At 40.6% G+C, this 16,196-nt stretch overlaps 7 non-coding genes across 7 annotated transcripts; all 7 read left to right on the forward strand.

Moving 5' to 3' along the window:
- Nucleotides 1-2,083: 2,083 nt before the first annotated feature.
- TRNAS-CGA (transfer RNA serine (anticodon CGA)) lies at nt 2,084-2,165 on the forward strand. The gene has a single exon. It is a non-coding gene; the product is annotated as a tRNA-Ser (tRNA).
- Nucleotides 2,166-3,452: 1,287 nt separating this feature from the next.
- On the forward strand, nt 3,453-3,524 carry TRNAH-GUG (transfer RNA histidin (anticodon GUG)). The gene has a single exon. It is a non-coding gene; the product is annotated as a tRNA-His (tRNA).
- A 2,588-nt stretch (nt 3,525-6,112) lies between these two features.
- TRNAS-CGA (transfer RNA serine (anticodon CGA)) lies at nt 6,113-6,194 on the forward strand. The gene has a single exon. It is a non-coding gene; the product is annotated as a tRNA-Ser (tRNA).
- Nucleotides 6,195-7,489: 1,295 nt separating this feature from the next.
- On the forward strand, nt 7,490-7,561 carry TRNAH-GUG (transfer RNA histidin (anticodon GUG)). Its single transcript has one exon. It is a non-coding gene; the product is annotated as a tRNA-His (tRNA).
- A 2,587-nt stretch (nt 7,562-10,148) lies between these two features.
- TRNAS-CGA (transfer RNA serine (anticodon CGA)) lies at nt 10,149-10,230 on the forward strand. The gene has a single exon. It is a non-coding gene; the product is annotated as a tRNA-Ser (tRNA).
- Nucleotides 10,231-11,511: 1,281 nt separating this feature from the next.
- On the forward strand, nt 11,512-11,583 carry TRNAH-GUG (transfer RNA histidin (anticodon GUG)). The gene has a single exon. It is a non-coding gene; the product is annotated as a tRNA-His (tRNA).
- A 2,587-nt stretch (nt 11,584-14,170) lies between these two features.
- On the forward strand, nt 14,171-14,252 carry TRNAS-CGA (transfer RNA serine (anticodon CGA)). The gene has a single exon. It is a non-coding gene; the product is annotated as a tRNA-Ser (tRNA).
- The last annotated feature ends 1,944 nt before the right edge of the window (nt 14,253-16,196 follow it).

The raw sequence follows: 16,196 nt of genomic DNA on the forward strand, positions 1-16,196 counted from the left end.
CTATGAGAGGGGTAGACCTCACGGTAGTGAAAAATGAAATAGACTGTTTGGTACTTACAGGACACGCGAACCACCAAAGTACATATCTTATTTTTTACTTACATAGCATCATGCACCTAGGACTACCTAGGGCCTACCTTAGGTGTAAATTATATGTAATAAAAGGGGAGTTTAAGGCTTGGCAAGTAGGCTGCGACTCCCCTGGGAGACCCCTGAGTCTATGCCCAGAACCATAACTCTGCCAGTCGAGTACTTACCTAAAAGCCGATAACTCACTTTTCTTCCATAGGCTAAAATTTCGTTGTTTCACTTGGAAATTCTTCTAAGTGGTGTGGAGTTTTGGAACTTTAAAATATTCATCTAAAATCAGCCGAACAACGAATTCTGATTTACTCACCTGTTATCAGGAGAGGCCTCAGTGCTGCATCTTGGAGCTCAGTACTGACCCTGAAAAGTAATTTTAACCGTACTTACCAGTAACTCGAATTTCCTTCCATGGGATATCATTGCCTGCTTTCTGCTGAAAATTTTCAAAGTGTCGATTTTTGAAACTTACAAATATTCTTTAAAAATCGTACCAACTGTGAAAACGTAATTGTTTACCTGTTTTAGATAGATGTCCCAGTACTGAGCCTAGGAGCCCAGCACTGGATTACAAAAGTAACGAGAATGTACTTTACCCGTAACTTGAATTTTCTTCCATAGGAAACCATTGACTGTTTTTCTGTGAAATTTCTTCTAAGTGTCGATTTTGCAAACATGTAAATATTCCTTAAAAATCGCCTGTATAACTTAAACGCAGTTTCTCACCTGCTTACAGGTGGTACAGTAGTGCTGGATCTAGGATCCAACACTGACCTAGAAAAAGGAACCATAACCCCACTTACCTGCTAAGTGAATTTCCTTCCATAGGATAACATTGGTAATTTGATCAGCAAAAGTTTCTAAGTGTCAACTTGTAAAATAGCAAAATATTGCTTAAAAATCACAACAGTAACTAAAACGAATTTACTCACTTGTTTCCAAGAACTGTCCCAGGACTGAATCTAGGATCCAGTCCTGGATTTAGAAAAGTAATCCTGAAAGTAATTAATTGCATATAACTTAAAATTCCCATTGAGCTCAATGTATTATTGTGATTCAAATTGTGTTGCCTATTGCAATAAACTGTAACTATGACCTGCAAAAGTCAATTGCCTATTGCAAAGTATTTAACTAAAGCATCTCATTCTGAGAAAGTATATTTTGATACCTATTGTTGGTTCTAAAATAAAACAACAATATCTTTTGTATGCAAACCAATGGCCTAGAGTTCAGTTCTTGAGTCTGTGAGACCATTTGCTGACTGAGTGTGTACAACAAATGTTTTACACTGTACTCTGATACTGCCTTACTGCTCGGCAAGCTACCACTTTAGAGAGTAAGGTTATATCTAACTTTAGCCTCTGCCAAACCTCTGGGGACTGGGGACTCTGTGCACACTGTACCTATTTGGGAACAGTATATACAGAGCCACTTTCTCACAGTAGTGATAAAGTGATTAGAGTGCTAAGGCCAACATAAAGATACAGCAAAACGTGAGGTGAAAAGCAAAAAGGTTGCTGGTAGGCCACCTTAAGGATGCCAGGTCTACCAAAAACTGAACTAAGGATAACATGAGTAAAACATCAGGTTTCTCTACTGCATTTGGTGAGACAAGTGGGCCTTCTTTTATCTTCCATTCAAGCAATCTTTGACAGACCCCTTTATTATAGAGCTTTTCAAGGATTAAAGATAAGGCACTTACAAAGGAGTCCCAAATACTCAGAGATGGTTGACTTCTGTAATATGGGTCGTAGACTAAAAGCAGCGCAAAAACAGAGTGCAACAGGGTCCAAAAAACTTGAGTGCCACAAGAGAGTTTGAATGCAAGCGTATCCTTTTACAGATCCAGAGATATACTCATGCAATTTTTGTTTTTAGGACAGAACGTGCATGATGAAAAAAACATTGTTTTTAAAAAGCGCATTGCAGAATATCAGTACTTTGATGTGGGAAAACATCAAAACTTTCAAACAAAATATTTGTAGGCAGCTTACAGCAAGTTGTTGTGGCCGAGTGGTTAAGGCGATGGACTCGAAATCCATTGGGGTATTCCCGCGCAGGTTCGAATCCTGCCAACAACGAGAATCTTTTTATTATCGGCTACAATTTCAGAAGTTAACCTTTAGTATTTCTTCCATTTCAGTTTTATAAATAGGTGGCTTATTTTTGTGTCACTATTGCCTCTCCACATATTTGTTATCGCTACCTCTTTCATGTCTTTGCTACACCTCATTCCTACTTTAGCACTGGTGTAAACGCTTCAAATTATTATACCGTTGCTCTCTCATTCATACCTGCGCATGCACTTGAAAGTTACTTTACCAATAAAAGACGCAAAGAGAGAAATAGAACAAAAGTGCTGGCTGGATTGGCAAACACACTTCATAAAACTGCATTTTCTTTTTATTCTCCCCCGTGTTACATGCTTAACCTCCCCATGTGTAATTTCTCTTAACCTGCTGTCCCAGGAAGAGAATTTCATCTACAGGCTCTTTCTGTGTTTTTTTCCCTAGTCTGTCTTTCCCATTTCTTAGCTGTGTAACTGTTCCTTTACGCGCTCTATTTAAACGCCATCAATCTCATTTGAGCTCCTTGCTCCCGCTTCTGTTTTCTCCACCTCTCATACTGCCAGTTCTCTCTTTCTCTGTGGTTGGTGGCTACTTTCCTGAGCTTCCGAAGCCACGTGGTTCCTGCCTCTTGTTGTCAGACTTGAATTGGAAAAGGAACCATATTAACAAGCCTTTACCACTCACACACGGCGGAAGTTTATACTTTAATTCAGTGAGCTAAGAAAAGCGTGTTGTGGGTCCCCTACGAGCCATGGTGCTTGCTTCATCATGATTTGGCACCAGTCATTAGCCGCAGCTCTGCTAATGAGCCACTGAGGTCAGTTTCAATATTTACTCAAAAACATAACCATGCAGCCCACCCCTCAACTGTGTATTTATCTTGCTTTTCTGCTGTTCGTGTGATTAGCTGGGAGGAGCTCACGGCGACATCCTCCCTATAAAAGTGTAGATGGATCACTCTCTAACTCTTTCTTGCTTCACATACAAATGGCTTGAAAGGTGCAGGGAAGATGCAGGTCTAATAGACAGAATAGAAGGTCTGTGCCAGGTGGGTTTCTCTGCATTGGTGTCCCATCACAGGTCCGCAAGTGTAATGTGTGATCTTTGACTCCTGGCATTTCACAAGCAGGCGGCCAGGAAACGGTTTCAGCCTATCAACCACTGAGGAGACGCAGCCTCTGAATGAGGAATGAGGAATGAGGAAGCAATGAATACATCCAGCCTATCACAGGAACAGCCCTGAGTGTTCCGAATTATAAATTCTCCATGTCACTGTATGTCGTTGAGCCCAAGTAGCTCGCCGTGATCGTATAGTGGTTAGTACTCTGTGTTGTGGCCGCAGCAACCTTGGTTCGAATCCGAGTCACGGCATTGTGGTTGGCAATGTCACGGCAGTTGGGTGTTAATTTTACAGAATTAGCAAATGTACCAGTGGTTTTTGTAAAATGTCTATTAAAAACAGATCCTTTCAAATATTTAAACCATCTAACAACAAATGATTTAAACTCGCATGATTATAAGCTGTAGCTATAATGTATTTACTTACATAAATTATCGTTCTTGAACCTATTGGGGGTGGAGGGGGAGCGGAGCTCACCCCCCAGGTGCAGTTGAGTGACCTGTGTTGTGGCTCTCTAGAGGGAAGGCACAAATTTTGCTGTCACCCAGCCCAATCCAGACGTGTATTGGGGCCAGGTTTCAGGCAAATAGAGCAGTAAGTGCAGAGAAATGTTCACTCTCTAAAAGTGGCATTTCTAAAATAGTAAAGTTAAATCCAACCTCACCAGTAAGTAGGATTTTCAATAAATAAATAAAGCTACTCCTCTCCGATATGGAATTACCAAATAAAAAGTATAGGGGAATACACAGAGCTAACCTATGAGAGGGGTAGACCTCACAGTAGTGAAAAATGAAATAGACTGTTTGGTACTTACAGGCGACGCGAACCACCAAAGTACATATCTTATGTTTTACTTACATAGCATCATGCACCTAGGACTACCTAGGGCCTACCTTAGGTGTAAATTATATGTAATAAAAGGGGAGTTTAAGGCTTGGCAAGTAGGCTGGGACTCCCCTGGGAGACCCCTGAGTCTATGCCCAGAACCATAACTCTGCCAGTCGAGTACTTACCTAAAAGCCGATAACTCACTTTTCTTCCATAGGCTAACATTGAGTGGTTTCACTTGGAAATTCTTCTAAGTGGTGTGGAGTTTTGGAACTTTAAAATATTCATCTAAAATCAGCCGAACAACGAATTCTGATTTACTCACCTGTTATCAGGAGAGACCTCAGTGCTGCATCTTGGAGCTCAGTACTGACCCTGAAAAGTAATTTTAACCGTACTTACCAGTAACTCGAATTTCCTTCCATGGGATATCATTGCCTGCTAGTTGCTGAAAATTTTCTAAGTGTCGATTTTTGAAACTTACAAATATTCTTTAAAAATCGTACCAACTGTGAAAACGTAATTGTTTACCTGTTTTAGATAGATGTCCCAGTACTGAGCCTAGGAGCCCAGCACTGGATTACAAAAGTAACGAGAACGTACTTTACCCGTAACTTGAATTTTCTTCCATAGGAAACCATTGACTGTTTTTCTGTGAAATTTCTTCTAAGTGTCGATTTTGCAAACATGTAAATATTCCTTAAAAATCGCCTGTATAACTTAAACGCAGTTTCTCAACTGCTTACAGGTGGTACAGTAGTGCTGGATCTAGGATCCAACACTGACCTAGAAAAAGGAACCATAACCCCACTTACCTGCTAAGTGAATTTCCTTCCATAGGATAACATTGGTAATTTGATCAGCAAAAGTTTCTAAGTGTCAACTTGTAAAATAGCAAAATATTGCTTAAAAATCACAACAGTAACTAAAACGAATTTACTCACTTGTTTCCAAGAACTGTCCCAGGACTGAATCTAGGATCCAGTCCTGGATTTAGGAAAGTAATCCTGAAAGTAATTAATTGCATATAACTTAAAATTCCCATTGAGCTCAATGTATTATTGTGATTCAAATTGTGTTGCCTATTGCAATAAACTGTAACTATGACCTGCAAAAGTCAATTGCCTATTGCAAAGTATTTAACTAAAGCATCTCATTCTGAGAAAGTATATTTTGATACCTATTGTTGGTTCTAAAATAAAACAACAATATCTTTTGTATGCAAACCAATGGCCTAGAGTTCAGTTCTTGAGTGTGTGAGACCATTTGCTGACTGAGTGTGTACAACAAATGTTTTACACTGTACTCTGATACTGCCTTACTGCTCGGCAAGCTACCACTTTAGAGAGTAAGGTTATATCTAACTTTAGCCTCTGCCAAACCTCTGGGGACTGGGGACTCTGTGCACACTGTACCTATTTGGGAACAGTATATACAGAGCCACTTTCTCACAGTAGTGATAAAGTGATTAGAGTCCTAAGGCCAACATAAAGATACAGCAAAACGTGAGGTGAAAAGCAAAAAGGTTGCTGGTAGGCCACCTTAAGGATGCCAGGTCTACCAAAAACTGAACTAAGGATAACATGAGTAAAACATCAGGTTTCTCTACTGCATTTGGTGAGACAAGTGGGCCTTCTTTTATCTTCCATTCAAGCAATCTTTGACAGACCCCTTTATTATAGAGCTTTTCAAGGATTAAAGATAAGGCACTTACAAAGGAGTCCCAAATACTCAGAGATGGTTGACTTCTGTAATATGGGTCGTAGACTAAAAGCAGCGCAAAAACAGAGTGCAACAGGGTCCAAAAAACTTGAGTGCCACAAGGGAGTTTGAATGCAAGCGTATCCTTTTACAGATCCAGAGATGTACTCATGCAATTTTTGTTTTTAGGACAGAACGTGCATGATGAAAAAAACATTGTTTTTCAAAAGCGCATTGCAGAATATCAGTACTTTGATGTGGGAAAACTTCAAAACTTTCAAACAAAATATTTGTAGGCAGCTTACAGCAAGTTGTTGTGGCCGAGTGGTTAAGGCGATGGACTCGAAATCCATTGGGGTATCCCCGCACAGGTTCGAATCCTGCCAACAACGAGAATCTTTTTATTATCGGCTACAATTTCAGAAGTTAACCTTTAGTATTTCTTCCATTTCAGTTTTATAAATAGGTGGCTTATTTTTGTGTCACTATTGCCTCTCCACATATTTGTTATCACTACCTCTTTCATTTCTTTGCTACACCTCATTCCTACTTTAGCACTGGTGTAAACGCTTCAAATTATTATACCGTTGCTCTCTCATTCATACCTGCGCATGCACTTGAAAGTTACTTTACCAATAAAAGACGCAAAGAGAGAAATAGAACAAAAGTGCTGGCTGGATTGGCAAACACACTTCATAAAACTGCATTTTCTTTTTTATTCTCCCACGTGTTACATGCTTAACCTCCCCATGTGTAATTTCTCTTAACCTGCTGTCCCAGGAAGAGAATTTCATCTACAGGCTCTTTCTGTGTTTTTTTCCCTAGTCTGTCTTTCCCATTTCTTAGCTGTGTAACTGTTCCTTTACGCGCTCTATTTAAACGCCATCAATCTCATTTGAGCTCCTTGCTCCCGCTTCTGTTTTCTCCACCTCTCATACTGCCAGTTCTCTCTTTCTCTGTGGTTGGTGGCTACTTTCCTGAGCTTCCGAAGCCACGTGGTTCCTGACTCTTGTTGTCAGACTTGAATTGGAAAAGGAACCATATTAACAAGCCTTTACCACTCACACACGGCGGAAGTTTATACTTTAATTCAGTGAGCTAAGAAAAGCGTGTTGTGGGTCCCCTACGAGCCATGGTGCTTGCTTCATCATGATTTGGCACCAGTCATTAGCCGCAGCTCTGCTAATGAGCCACTGAGGTCAGTTTCAATATTTACTCAAAAACATAAACATGCAGCCCACCCCTCAACTGTGTATTTATCTTGCTTTTCTGCTGTTCGTGTGATTAGCTGGGAGGAGCTCACGGCGACATCCTCCCTATAAAAGTGTAGATGGATCACTCTCTAACTCTTTCTTGCTTCACATACAAATGGCTTGAAAGGTGCAGGGAAGATGCAGGTCTAATAGACAGAATAGAAGGTCTGTGCCAGGTGGGTTTCTCTGCATTGGTGTCCCATCACAGGTCCGCAAGTGTAATGTGTGATCTTCGACTCCTGGCATTTCACAAGCAGGCGGCCAGGAAACGGTTTCAGCCTATCAACCACTGAGGAGACGCAGCCTCTGAATGAGGAATGAGGAATGAGGAATGAGGAAGCAATGAATATATCCAGCCTATCACAGGAACAGCCCTGAGTGTTCCGAATTATAAATTCTCCATGTCACTGTATGTCGTTGAGCCCAAGTAGCTCGCCGTGATCGTATAGTGGTTAGTACTCTGCGTTGTGGCCGCAGCAACCTTGGTTCGAATCCGAGTCACGGCATTGTGGTTGGCAATGTCACGGCAGTTGGGTGTTAATTTTACAGAATTAGCAAATGTACCAGTGGTTTTTGTAAAATGTCTATTAAAACAGATCCTTTCAAATATTTAAACCATCTAACAACAGATGATTTAAACTCGCATGATTATAAGCTGTAGCTATAATGTATTTACTTACATAAATTATCGTTCTTGAACCTATTGGGGGTGGAGGGGGAGCGGAGCTCACCCCCCAGGTGCAGTTGAGTGACCTGTGTTGTGGCTCTCTAGAGGGAAGGCACAAATTTTGCTGTCACCCAGCCCAATCCAGACGTGTATTGGGGCCAGGTTTCAGGCAAATAGAGCAGTAAGTGCAGAGAAATGTTCACTCTCTAAAAGTGGCATTTCTAAAATAGTAAAGTTAAATCCAACCTCACCAGTAAGTAGGATTTTCAATAAATAAATAAAGCTACTCCTCTCCGATATGGAATTACCAAATAAAAAGTATAGGGGAATACACAGAGCTAACCTATGAGAGGGGTAGACCTCACAGTAGTGAAAAATGAAATAGACTGTTTGGTACTTACAGGACACGCGAACCACCAAAGTACATATCTTATTTTTTACTTACATAGCATCATGCACCTAGGACTACCTAGGGCCTACCTTAGGTGTAAATTATATGTAATAAAAGGGGAGTTTAAGGCTTGGCAAGTAGGCTGGGACTCACCTGGGAGACCCCTGAGTCTATGCCCAGAACCATAACTCTGCCAGTCGAGTACTTACCTAAAAGCCGATAACTCACTTTTCTTCCATAGGCTAAAATTTCGTTGTTTCACTTGGAAATTCTTCTAAGTGGTGTGGAGTTTTGGAACATTAAAATATTCATCTAAAATCAGCCGAACAACGAATTCTGATTTACTCACCTGTTATCAGGAGAGACCTCAGTGCTGCATCTTGGAGCTCAGTACTGACCCTGAAAAGTAATTTTAACCGTACTTACCAGTAACTCGAATTTCCTTCCATGGGATATCATTGCCTGCTTTTTGCTGAAAATTTTCTAAGTGTCGATTTTTGAAACTTACAAATATTCTTTAAAAATCGTACCAACTGTGAAAACGTAATTGTTTACCTGTTTTAGATAGATGTCCCAGTACTGAGCCTAGGAGCCCAGCACTGGATTACAAAAGTAACGAGAATGTACTTTACCCGTAACTTGAATTTTCTTCCATAGGAAACCATTGACTGTTTTTCTGTGAAATTTCTTCTAAGTGTCGATTTTGCAAACATGTAAATATTCCTTAAAAATCGCCTGTATAACTTAAACGCAGTTTCTCACCTGCTTACAGGTGGTACAGTAGTGGTGGATCTAGGATCCAACACTGACCTAGAAAAAGGAACCATAACCCCACTTACCTGCTAAGTGAATTTCCTTCCATAGGATAACATTGGTAATTTGATCAGCAAAAGTTTCTAAGTGTCAACTTGTAAAATAGCAAAATATTGCTTAAAAATCACAACAGTAACTAAAACGAATTTACTCACTTGTTTCCAAGAACTGTCCCAGGACTGAATCTAGGATCCAGTCCTGGATTTAGGAAAGTAATCCTGAAAGTAATTAATTGCATATAACTTAAAATTCCCATTGAGCTCAATGTATTATTGTGATTCAAATTGTGTTGCCTATTGCAATAAACTGTAACTATGACCTGCAAAAGTCAATTGCCTATTGCAAAGTATTTAACTAAAGCATCTCATTCTGAGAAAGTATATTTTGATACCTATTGTTGGTTCTAAAATAAAACAACAATATCTTTTGTATGCAAACCAATGGCCTAGAGTTCAGTTCTTGAGTGTGTGAGACCATTTGCTGACTGAGTGTGTACAACAAATGTTTTACACTGTACTCTGATACTGCCTTACTGCTCGGCAAGCTACCACTTTAGAGAGTAAGGTTATATCTAACTTTAGCCTCTGCCAAACCTCTGGGGACTGGGGACTCTGTGCACACTGTACCTATTTGGGAACAGTATATACAGAGCCACTTTCTTACAGTAGTGATAAAGTGATTAGAGTCCTAAGGCCAACATAAAGATACAGCAAAACGTGAGGTGAAAAGCAAAAAGGTTGCTGGTAGGCCACCTTAAGGATGCCAGGTCTACCAAAAACTGAACTAAGGATAACATGAGTAAAACATCAGGTTTCTCTACTGCATTTGGTGAGACAAGTGGGCCTTCTTTTATCTTCCATTCAAGCAATCTTTGACAGACCCCTTTATTATAGAGCTTTTCAAGGATTAAAGATAAGGCACTTACAAAGGAGTCCCAAATACTCAGAGATGGTTGACTTCTGTAATATGGGTCGTAGACTAAAAGCAGCGCAAAAACAGAGTGCAACAGGGTCCAAAAAACTTGAGTGCCACAAGGGAGTTTGAATGCAAGTGTATCCTTTTACAGATCCAGAGATGTACTCATGCAATTTTTGTTTTTAGGACAGAACGTGCATGATGAAAAAAACATTGTTTTTAAAAAGCGCATTGCAGAATATCAGTACTTTGATGTGGGAAAACTTCAAAACTTTCAAACAAAATATTTGTAGGCAGCTTACAGCAAGTTGTTGTGGCCGAGTGGTTAAGGCGTTGGACTCGAAATCCATTGGGGTATCCCCGCGCAGGTTCGAATCCTGCTAACAACGAGAATCTTTTTATTATCGGCTACAATTTCAGAAGTTAACCTTTAGTATTTCTTCCATTTCAGTTTTATAAATAGGTGGCTTATTTTTGTGTCACTAGTGCCTCTCCACATATTTGTTATCGCTACCTCTTTCATTTCTTTGCTACATCTCATTCCTACATTAGCACTGGTGTAAACGCTTCAAATTATTATACCGTTGCTCTCTCATTCATACCTGCGCATGCACTTGAAAGTTACTTTACCAATAAAAGACGCAAAGAGAGAAATAGAACAAAAGTGCTGGCTGGATTGGCAAACACACTTCATAAAACTGCATTTTCTTTTTTATTCTCCCCCGTGTTACATGCTTAACCTCCCCATGTGTAATTTCTCTTAACCTGCTGTCCCAGGAAGAGAATTTCATCTACTGGCTCTTTCTGTGTTTTTTTCCCTAGTCTGTCTTTCCCATTTCTTAGCTGTGTAACTGTTCCTTTGCGCGCTCTATTTAAACGCCATCAATCTCATTTGAGCTCCTTGCTCCCGCTTCTGTTTTCTCCACCTCTCATACTGCCAGTTCTCTCTTTCTCTGTGGTTGGTGGCTACTTTCCTGAGCTTCCGAAGCCACGTGGTTCCTGCCTCTTGTTGTCAGACTTGAATTGGAAAAGGAACTATATTAACAAGCCTTTACCACTCACACACGGCGGAAGTTTATACTTTAATTCAGTGAGCTAAGAAAAGCGTGTTGTGGGTCCCCTACGAGCCATGGTGCTTGCTTCATCATGATTTGGCACCAGTCATTAGCCGCAGCTCTGCTAATGAGCCACTGAGGTCAGTTTCAATATTTACTCAAAAACATAACCATGCAGCCCACCCCTCAACTGTGTATTTATCTTGTTTTTCTGCTGTTCGTGTGATTAGCTGGGAGGAGCTCACGGCGACATCCTCCCTATAAAAGTGTAGATGGATCACTCTCTAACTCTTTCTTGCTACACATACAAATGGCTTGAAAGGTGCAGGGAAGATGCAGGTCTAATAGACAGAATAGAAGGTCTGTGCCAGGTGGGTTTCTCTGCATTGGTGTCCCATCACAGGTCCGCAAGTGTAATGTGTGATCTTTGACTCCTGGCATTTCACAAGCAGGCGGCCAGGAAACGGTTTCAGCCTATCAACCACTGAGGAGACGCAGCCTCTGAATGAGGAATGAGGAAGAAATGAATACATCCAGCCTATCACAGGAACAGCCCTGAGTGTTCCGAATTATAAATTCTCCATGTCACTGTATGTCGTTGAGCCCAAGTAGCTAGCCGTGATCGTATAGTGGTTAGTACTCTGCGTTGTGGCCGCAGCAACCTCGGTTCGAATCCGAGTCACGGCATTGTGGTTGGCAATGTCACGGCAGTTGGGTGTTAATTTTACAGAATTAGCAAATGTACCAGTGGTTTTTGTAAAATGTCTATTAAAAACAGATCCTTTCAAATATTTAAACCATCTAACAACAAATGATTTAAACTCGCATGATTATAAGCTGTAGCTATAATGTATTTACTTACATAAATTATCGTTCTTGAACCTATTGGGGGTGGAGGGGGAGCGGAGCTCACCCCCCAGGTGCAGTTGAGTGACCTGTGTTGTGGCTCTCTAGAGGGAAGGCACACATTTTGCTGTCACCCAGCCCAATCCAGACGTGTATTGGGGCCAGGTTTCAGGCAAATAGAGCAGTAAGTGCAGAGACATGTTCACTCTCTAAAAGTGGCATTTCTAAAATAGTAAAGTTAAATCCAACCTCACCAGTAAGTAGGATTTTCAATAAATAAATAAAGCTACTCCTCTCCGATATGGAATTACCAAATAAAAAGTATAGGGGAATACACAGAGCTAACCTATGAGAGGGGAAGACCTCACAGTAGTGAAAAATGAAATAGACTGTTTGGTACTTACAGGACACGCGAACCACCAAAGTACATATCTTATGTTTTACTTACATAGCATCATGCACCTAGGACTACCTAGGGCCTACCTTAGGTGTAAATTATATGTAATAAAAGGGGAGTTTAAGGCTTGGCAAGTAGGCTGGGACTCCCCTGGGAGACCCCTGAGTCTATGCCCAGAACCATAACTCTGCCAGTCGAGTACTTACCTAAAAGCCGATAACTCACTTTTCTTCCATAGGCTAACATTGAGTGGTTTCACTTGGAAATTCTTCTAAGTGGTGTGGAGTTTTGGAACTTTAAAATATTCATCTAAAATCAGCCGAACAACGAATTCTGATTTACTCACCTGTTATCAGGAGAGACCTCAGTGCTGCATCTTGGAGCTCAGTACTGACCCTGAAAAGTAATTTTAACCGTACTTACCAGTAACTCGAATTTCCTTCCATGGGATATCATTGCCTGCTTTTTGCTGAAAATTTTCTAAGTGTCGATTTTTGAAACTTACAAATATTCTTTAAAAATCGTACCAACTGTGAAAACGTAATTGTTTACCTGTTTTAGATAGATGTCCCAGTACTGAGCCTAGGAGCCCAGCACTGGATTACAAAAGTAACGAGAACGTACTTTACCCGTAACTTGAATTTTCTTCCATAGGAAACCATTGACTGTTTTTCTGTGAAATTTCTTCTAAGTGTCGATTTTGCAAACATTTAAATATTCCTTAAAAATCGCCTGTATAACTTAAACGCAGTTTCTCACCTGCTTACAGGTGGTACAGTAGTGCTGGATCTAGGATCCAACACTGACCTAGAAAAAGGAACCATAACCCCACTTACCTGCTAAGTGAATTTCCTTCCATAGGATAACATTGGTAATTTGATCAGCAAAAGTTTCTAAGTGTCAACTTGTAAAATAGCAAAATATTGCTTAAAAATCACAACAGTAACTAAAACGAATGTACTCACTTGTTTCCAAGAACTGTCCCAGGACTGAATCTAGGATCCAGTCCTGGATTTAGAAAAGTAATCCTGAAAGTAATTAATTGCATATAACTTAAAATTCCCATTGAGCTCAATGTATTATTGTGATTCAAATTGTGTTGCCTATTGCAATAAACTGTAACTATGACCTGCAAAAGTCAATTGCCTATTGCAAAGTATTTAACTAAAGCATCTCATTCTGAGCAAGTATATTTTGATACCTATTGTTGGTTCTAAAATAAAACAACAATATCTTTTGTATGCAAACCAATGGCCTAGAGTTCAGTTCTTGAGTGTGTGAGACCATTTGCTGACTGAGTGTGTACAACAAATGTTTTACACTGTACTCTGATACTGCCTTACTGCTCGGCAAGCTACCACTTTAGAGAGTAAGGTTATATCTAACTTTAGCCTCTGCCAAACCTCTGGGGACTGGGGACTCTGTGCACACTGTACCTATTTGGGAACAGTATATACAGAGCCACTTTCTCACAGTAGTGATAAAGTGATTAGAGTCCTAAGGCCAACATAAAGATACAGCAAAACGTGAGGTGAAAAGCAAAAAGGTTGCTGGTAGGCCACCTTAAGGATGCCAGGTCTACCAAAAACTGAACTAAGGATAACATGAGTAAAACATCAGGTTTCTCTACTGCATTTGGTGAGACAAGTGGGCCTTCTTTTATCTTCCATTCAAGCAATCTTTGACAGACCCCTTTATTATAGAGCTTTTCAAGGATTAAAGATAAGGCACTTACAAAGGAGTCCCAAATACTCAGAGATGGTTGACTTCTGTAATATGGGTCGTAGACTAAAAGCAGCGCAAAAACAGAGTGCAACAGGGTCCAAAAACTTGAGTGCCACAAGGGAGTTTGAATGCAAGCGTATCCTTTTACAGATCCAGAGATGTACTCATGCAATTTTTGTTTTTAGGACAGAACGTGCATGATGAAAAAAACATTGTTTTTAAAAAGCGCATTGCAGAATATCAGTACTTTGATGTGGGAAAACTTCAAAACTTTCAAACAAAATATTTGTAGGCAGCTTACAGCAAGTTGTTGTGGCCGAGTGGTTAAGGCGTTGGACTCGAAATCCATTGGGGTATCCCCGCGCAGGTTCGAATCCTGCCAACAACGAGAATCTTTTTATTATCGGCTACAATTTCAGAAGTTAACCTTTAGTATTTCTTCCATTTCAGTTTTATAAATAGGTGGCTTATTTTTGTGTCACTATTGCCTCTCCACATATTTGTTATCGCTACCTCTTTCATTTCTTTGCTACACCTCATTCCTACTTTAGCACTGGTGTAAACGCTTCAAATTATTATACCGTTGCTCTCTCATTCATACCTGCGCATGCACTTGAAAGTTACTTTACCAATAAAAGACGCAAAGAGAGAAATAGAACAAAAGTGCTGGCTGGATTGGCAAACACACTTCATAAAACTGCATTTTCTTTTTTATTCTCCCCCGTGTTACATGCTTAACCTCCCCATGTGTAATTTCTCTTAACCTGCTGTCCCAGGAAGAGAATTTCATCTACTGGCTCTTTCTGTGTTTTTTTCCCTAGTCTGTCTTTCCCATTTCTTAGCTGTGTAACTGTTCCTTTACGCGCTCTATTTAAACGCCATCAATCTCATTTGAGCTCCTTGCTCCCGCTTCTGTTTTCTCCACCTCTCATACTGCCAGTTCTCTCTTTCTCTGTGGTTGGTGGCTACTTTCCTGAGCTTCCGAAGCCACATGGTTCCTGCCTCTTGTTGTCAGACTTGAATTGGAAAAGGAACTATATTAACAAGCCTTTACCACTCACACACGGCGGAAGTTTATACTTTAATTCAGTGAGTTAAGAAAAGCGTGTTGTGGGTCCCCTACGAGCCATGGTGCTTGCTTCATCATGATTTGGCACCAGTCATTAGCCGCAGCTCTGCTAATGAGCCACTGAGGTCAGTTTCAATATTTACTCAAAAACATAACCATGCAGCCCACCCCTCAACTGTGTATTTATCTTGCTTTTCTGCTGTTCGTGTGATTAGCTGGGAGGAGCTCACGGCGACATCCTCCCTATAAAAGTGTAGATGGATCACTCTCTAACTCTTTCTTGCTTCACATACAAATGGCTTGAAAGGTGCAGGGAAGATGCAGGTCTAATAGACAGAATAGAAGGTCTGTGCCAGGTGGGTTTCTCTGCATTGGTGTCCCATCACAGGTCCGCAAGTGTAATGTGTGATCTTTGACTCCTGGCATTTCACAAGCAGGCGGCCAGGAAACGGTTTCAGCCTATCAACCACTGAGGAGACGCAGCCTCTGAATGAGGAATGAGGAAGCAATGAATACATCCAGCCTATCACAGGAACAGCCCTGAGTGTTCCGAATTATAAATTCTCCATGTCACTGTATGTCGTTGAGCCCAAGTAGCTCGCCGTGATCGTATAGTGGTTAGTACTCTGCGTTGTGGCCGCAGCAACCTCGGTTTGAATCCGAGTCACGGCATTGTGGTTGGCAATGTCACGGCAGTTGGGTGTTAATTTTACAGAATTAGCAAATGTACCAGTGGTTTTTGTAAAATGTCTATTAAAAACAGATCCTTTCAAATTTTTAAACCATCTAACAACAAATGATTTAAACTCGCATGATTATAAGCTGTAGCTATAATGTATTTACTTACATAAATTATCGTTCTTGAACCTATTGGGGGTGGAGGGGGAGCGGAGCTCACCCCCCAGGTGCAGTTGAGTGACCTGTGTTGTGGCTCTCTAGAGGGAAGGCACAAATTTTGCTGTCACCCAGCCCAATCCAGACGTGTATTGGGGCCAGGTTTCAGGCAAATAGAGCAGTAAGTGCAGAGACATGTTCACTCTCTAAAAGTGGCATTTCTAAAATAGTAAAGTTAAATCCAACCTCACCAGTAAGTAGGATTTTCAATAAATAAATAAAGCTACTCCTCTCCGATATGGAATTACCAAATAAAAAGTATAGGGGAATACACAGAGCTAACCTATGAGAGGGGTAGACCTCACAGTAGTGAAAAATGAAATAGACTGTTTGGTACTTACAGGACACGCGAACCACCAAAGTACATAT

The sequence above is a fragment of the Triturus cristatus genome, chromosome 12, assembly GCF_964204655.1.
Source record: "Triturus cristatus chromosome 12, aTriCri1.1, whole genome shotgun sequence".
In the NCBI taxonomy this organism is placed as follows: Eukaryota; Metazoa; Chordata; class Amphibia; order Caudata; family Salamandridae; genus Triturus; species Triturus cristatus.